This window comes from Rhinoderma darwinii, chromosome 1 (assembly GCF_050947455.1).
Source record: "Rhinoderma darwinii isolate aRhiDar2 chromosome 1, aRhiDar2.hap1, whole genome shotgun sequence".
Taxonomy (NCBI): domain Eukaryota; kingdom Metazoa; phylum Chordata; class Amphibia; order Anura; family Rhinodermatidae; genus Rhinoderma; species Rhinoderma darwinii.
Genome location: NC_134687.1, coordinates 196,570,616 through 196,576,345, shown reverse-complemented (window position 1 = coordinate 196,576,345; position 5,730 = coordinate 196,570,616). Strand labels below are relative to the sequence as shown.

The window sequence follows — 5,730 nt, the reverse complement described above, 5'->3', positions numbered from 1 at the left end:
TTTAGCTCATATTTTCATTTACAATGAATTACAGCAAAGTATAAGAATAATGCACTACAATATTTCCTACCTAAGTGAACAGAACAGTTTTAAAGATATGGTGGTACAAAATAAAAGTGTGAGCCTCAAATTATTAATATTCAGTTACAATACCAGCAAAAATCAATGTTTTCTTTTAAAGATAATTTCTGCCAAATGTTTTAAATTCCCCCATCTTGTGCTTGTTCTTTGACATATCTCCTTTTAATCTTTTTCTTTAGCTACACTTTTTTAATTCTCCCCCGATATGGTATATGTGTAGTCTTAGCCGTAAAAGATAAAGATAGATGTCTTGCCACCTCTCCTTGCTCTTTTCCAGCCCTCATTTCAGTGGCAAATCTGCCTTGAACTGAGCTATCTGAGACAGACCAGTGCATTTAAAAACTATGTAAACCTTTGCACAATTTTTCTATTCTTTTTTTATTACTGTAAGGGATCTACCAGGCACAGCTTCTGTGTCAACGCCCATAGGTAATCAGTCTGCACCTGCTTCTACGTCTGTGAGATTGACTCCATCTTCCACCACTCAGGATGGCAGGCTTAGGAGTGGGAGAGCCTATCACAGCCTGGCCAGACGGAGCTAGCTCCCGCCCTCTGTCTATTTATACCTGCCTTTCCTGTTCCTCCTTGCTTGTGATTCTTCTCTGTTGGTTTCCTGGCCCTGCTGCAGCTTCTAGAACTACTTATCCTCTGCTTGTGATTGACCTTGGCTTTTCTGACCACTCTTCTGCTCTGCGTATTTGTACCTCGCTCATCTCCTGGTTTGACTCGGCTCGTTCACCTCGCTTGTTGCTCACGGTGTTCCGTGGGCAACTTCCCATTTCCCTTGCTTCTATGTACCCTTGTCTGTTTGTCTGTCGTGCACCTATTGAGTGTAGGGACCGTCACCCAGTTGTACCCCGTCGCCTAGGGCCGGTTGTTGCAAGTAGGCAGGGACTGAGTGGCGAGTAGATTAGGGCTCACTTGTCTGTTTCCCTATCCCCATCATTACAATTACACTGAATGTTTTTTTTTTTCAAATTAAAACACATTTCTAATTGGTCTTAATTAAAAATTCTCTGCCATTTGTCTTCTGTACCTGCAGTGTATTTCAGTACATGGCCAGCTGCTGTATTCAGTTCTCTCTCTGATCCATCAGTCAGCTCCCTGACGGCAAACTCAGCAGCTCCTCCTTTGTAGACTCACGTACAAGTATTTAGTGTGACATCTGCGCATGTGCAAGGTCCTACTCACTGGTGTGTGCTGTGCAGATGAGAACAGATGAGAACACCTCCCCTTCAGTTATCCAGCAGCCATTTTATCCTCTTCACTGAGGACTACAGTGTATGCCCAGCAATCTCTCCCAGCCACAAATAGCTGGGCATGCACAATGCAAAATGTCCCCTGAGTTAGCAGAGAGCTTCAGTGCAGGGGAAGATCGTGAGCAGAAGCTCAGAGAGGGGTCGGGTAATACAAATGGGCGTGGTTATGCAAAACAGCCTCAGAAGCAGCAGAGGGCAGGGGGAGAGCTAAGGGAAGGGCAGAGAGAAGGCTGTGCTAGTGCATTAGAAATTCACACAGCCAGAGAAGAAAACATGTGACCAGTGCTGGGGAACGCCCATAGAGAAGAGAACATGTGACCAGCGCTGCGGAACGCCCCCAGAGAAGAGAACATGTGACCAGTGCTTCTTTCTCGCTTCTCGGCCTTTTGGCTAAGATCAAGTGTAGTACCTGCTCAAACTGAGGTTAGTAATCATCCCTGCTGGTGATACAGGGACCATCGTAGGGGGATGATAGAACGCCGAGGTGAGGGCAGGGAACCACAACGGTCATCGCTCTGGTGTACGCATTTGGTTTAAAGGTACCATTTGTAGGTGACCAGGCAACCGCCGGATCGAGGTCAGGAGGTCGGGTAGTTTGGAAGCCCGAGTTGATATGTGCCCCAGGGCTGGTGAAGGCACATTTGCACGCACTCTTTTTCACGCTATATCAGCACACACCTTTATTCTCCCGGCCTTCTGGCTGGGAGATGAGGAATTTTTTATACCTGGCAGATGTCCAGGCTGTATCACAGCGCACATCCACTTATTTCATTTGTTTTTTTTCACTGTGTGTTTGTCACGTTTTGTCACAAGCATTTTGGGATGCGGTGACCTTTTGGGACCCTCGTGAGGTCTAGGGGGAAAATGTGTGGCCATCTGGTTCCATTTTCCCCTGCAACCCGGCCTCATTTCTTCGGATGGGAGGTGCAACCTTAATGCAGGCTCCTAGGCGGACACTGGGGTGGCAGCCCAGGTAGAAGCCTAGGAGGGTGTTTGGGTCTCCCTAAGTTTTGGCGAGGGGGGATCATCGATCCTCGATCCTCTAGGCCTATGGTTTGGAGGGTCGGGGAATGGTTATGCAGGGCCTCTCTCTTTTAAGAGTAGGGCTGCGATAGACCGCATCCTTGTGCACTTTTTGTGTGGCACCTCTGCACTTTTTATGCACTTGGGTGATAGAAAGCACGGCTCGGGCTTAAAAGAAAAAAAACATGTGACCAGTGCTGGGGAATGCCCCCAGAGAAGAGAACATGTGACCAGTGCTGGGGAACACCCCTAGAAAAGAGAACATGTGACCAGTGCTGGGGAACACCCCTAGAATAGAGAAAATGTGACCAGTGCTGGGGTACGCCACTAAAAAGGAGAACACGGTACCAGTGCTGGGGAACGCCCCTAGATAAGAGGACATGTGATCAGTGCTAGGGAACGCCCCTAGAGATGAAGTTTGAATGGCGAAAAGCTTGCAAACTGGTTATGACGGTTGCTGAAGCCAGAAAAAGGAAAGCTCATTGCATAAAACAGATAAGTGCAACTTTTTTTTTTCTGCAGTGACTTAATAACATGCATGTCTATTGATTTTTCATGCAAAAATAGTTTCCATAGCCTTTAACCCTGTTTAATGTATCAAAGTGAGAATGCTAGTAGTAGACATTAGACCAGCTTTTCTTGCACGCACTATGTAACTGACCATTTTCGACAAAGGGCAAATACAGCAAGCAGCTGCCCTATCATAAAAATCCTAAATAAGTAAAGTTTTAATTTTAAAAGACAAGGAAAAGCAAATATTGCTGCACAAATATATACTGGTTACTTAAATGATCTGACTATTCACTGTTATCACATGGCATCTGACAAACTGGAACCTGAAAACCTGATTATGGACAACTGAATCATACTGCTGAATAACCAGTAAATTCCATTGTATTAGTTTGCATCAGTTTTCAATATTTTTTTTTGGACTGATGGTATTCACAGGATGTTCTGACTGAATTAATATAAGCTGATGCATTTTATTAACGGCTAGCATGATATAGACATGATTGAAAATCCATCAAATGTTCATAACCTTTTTATATTTTGACAAAAGACATAACGAAAAACCAAAGTGTAAACCAAGCCTACCAAAAAATGAAACAAGTATACATACTTTTAACATTACTGTAAAATAATTTTTCTTATAAGAAAGCCTTAATGTATACTGTATTGTCTTTCTAACAAGCCCTTAGGTGTATATCATGAATGTGCTAGTGCAGAGATTAAATTTTTATTAGCTCTACAGAACTGAGAAGCAATGCTTGTTATACGTCTAATAAAAAAATGTAACGCCATTGTCTTCCCGCAAATGAATGAGAAAGCAATCCTTTGCCACAAGATGCCAACTTATTGTATAGATCATTTGCAATCATTTTAGAAAAGCTCTGTTTGTGCACTAAGGTGTAGCCTATTTCATTTAAAGGATAGAACCGTCTTTATGTGAACACATTAACGTATCGCTGACTGACTTCAGTTTAGGTTAAAAATAGTGACAATTTGATAAGACTGTTATATTTAATACATCCACAAGGCAGATAAATGCAATTAAGAGCTAATATCTTGTATAATTAAGGGCTGTTCACATCTGTGTTGGAGACTCCATTAGGGGCCTCCATCGCAGATCCGGCAGAGATTACCGGAAACAATAGCACAGCATGCTGCGCTATTGTTTCCCGTATATATACGGATACCCTGATGGAAAGCTAGGTGGGCTAGGTGAATTTAGTGGCTTGTAATATAAGTGGAGTTATTAAACCGGATTGTGTTGCAGTGTTCCTGTGTGTGATACTGTGTGAGATAACTGAATTGAGTGTTTGCAAATAGAAGCTAGCAAAACTGGCAATTTAAAAAACTTTTTTCTTTGCAGCTTTTTTCCTGTTGTGAGGGGTTAATTGCTCTCAGCTGATATAAATTAACCAGCAAGACTCACTCTGAGCTTGCTCTCTTTTAGGCTAGGTGAATTAAGTGGCTTGTGATATAAGTGGGGTTATTAAACCGGAGTTAAAAAGAGGAGTTAAAGTCCCTGTAAGTACTCTTCTTTTCTTTTACGTTTTGACTTGTTCACTGTTTTTTTGTAACTGGGATAATGGACAGCAAGATTGGAGGTCTTCTTCAGTGCACAATACCAAAATTGTCTAATGAACCTAATCAATAATCAATACTCAAAATTAATTTAATAATAAACTTTATTAGTCCCCCACAAGAGGACAAAATACCCCCCAACAATAATTAAACAAACATTGTACAAGACAATTAAAAAAACATAGCTAAAACAGTCTAAGGTGAAAGCAAGCCACATAATCCAAAAATCAATACTAGAATCACTAATGTAATATGTTATTAATTAAACATCAGAGGGCAGAATAGACCTAGGATCTTCCCACTGATTATCCCACTGTTCCAATCGGTCAAAAGTGACAAAGTTGAATGTAGTAAGACTGATTAAATACCTGTGGTGGACGTGATGGCAGATGAAAGAAGTTTGTACCTGAGGAGACACCTCAACGCATGTTTCGCACCATTCGTCAAGAGGTGATAAATACTAGCCCCCCCCCAGGCGTTTAAATACCGAATCCAATAAGGCGGCTCTAATCGGTGCATGGCGCCTCCCGAGCCCATCCAGTCCCATACCTTCCGCGTCACTTCCGCACATTGATGCTGACTCAAATGCCCACATTCAATGTACAATGACAAGTTCCATCCGGTACGGCACTCAGATAGACTCGCGACTCGCATGCGCACAGGACGCAAGTAGAGATATACAGTGAAGGAAATAAGTATTTGATCCCTTGCTGATTTTATAAGTTTGCCCACTGGCAAAGTCATGAACAGTCTAGAATTTTTAGGCTAGGTTAATTTTACCAGTGAGAGATAGATATCACATAGTCAAAATTATATATATTTATTTGCATTGTGCACAGAGAAATAAGTATTTGATCCCCTACCAACCATTAAGAGTTCAGCCTCCTCCAGACCAGTTACACGCTCCAAATCAACTTGGTGCCTGCATTAAAGACAGCTCTTACATGGTCACCTGTATAAAAAACTCCTGTCCACAGACTCAACTAATCAGGCTGACTCTAACCTCTACAACATGGGCAAGGCCAAAGAGCTTTCTAAGGATGTCAGGGACAAGATCATAGACCTGCACAAGGCTGGAATGGGCTACAAAACCATAAGTAAGATGCTGGGTTCGAAGGAGACAACTGTTGGTGCAATAGTAAGAAAATGGAAGACATACAAAATGACTGTCAATTGACATCGATCTGGGGCTCCATGCAAAATCTCACCTCGTGGGGTATCCTTGATCCTGAGGAAGGTGAGAGCTCAGCCGAAAACTACACTGGGGGAACTTGTTAAT

General features: G+C 42.6%; 1 pseudogene; it reads left to right on the top strand.

Moving 5' to 3' along the window:
- The first annotated feature begins 1,710 nt into the window (after window positions 1-1,710).
- On the top strand, window positions 1,711-1,776 carry LOC142722455 (U2 spliceosomal RNA; annotated as a pseudogene).
- Window positions 1,777-5,730: the final 3,954 nt, after the last annotated feature.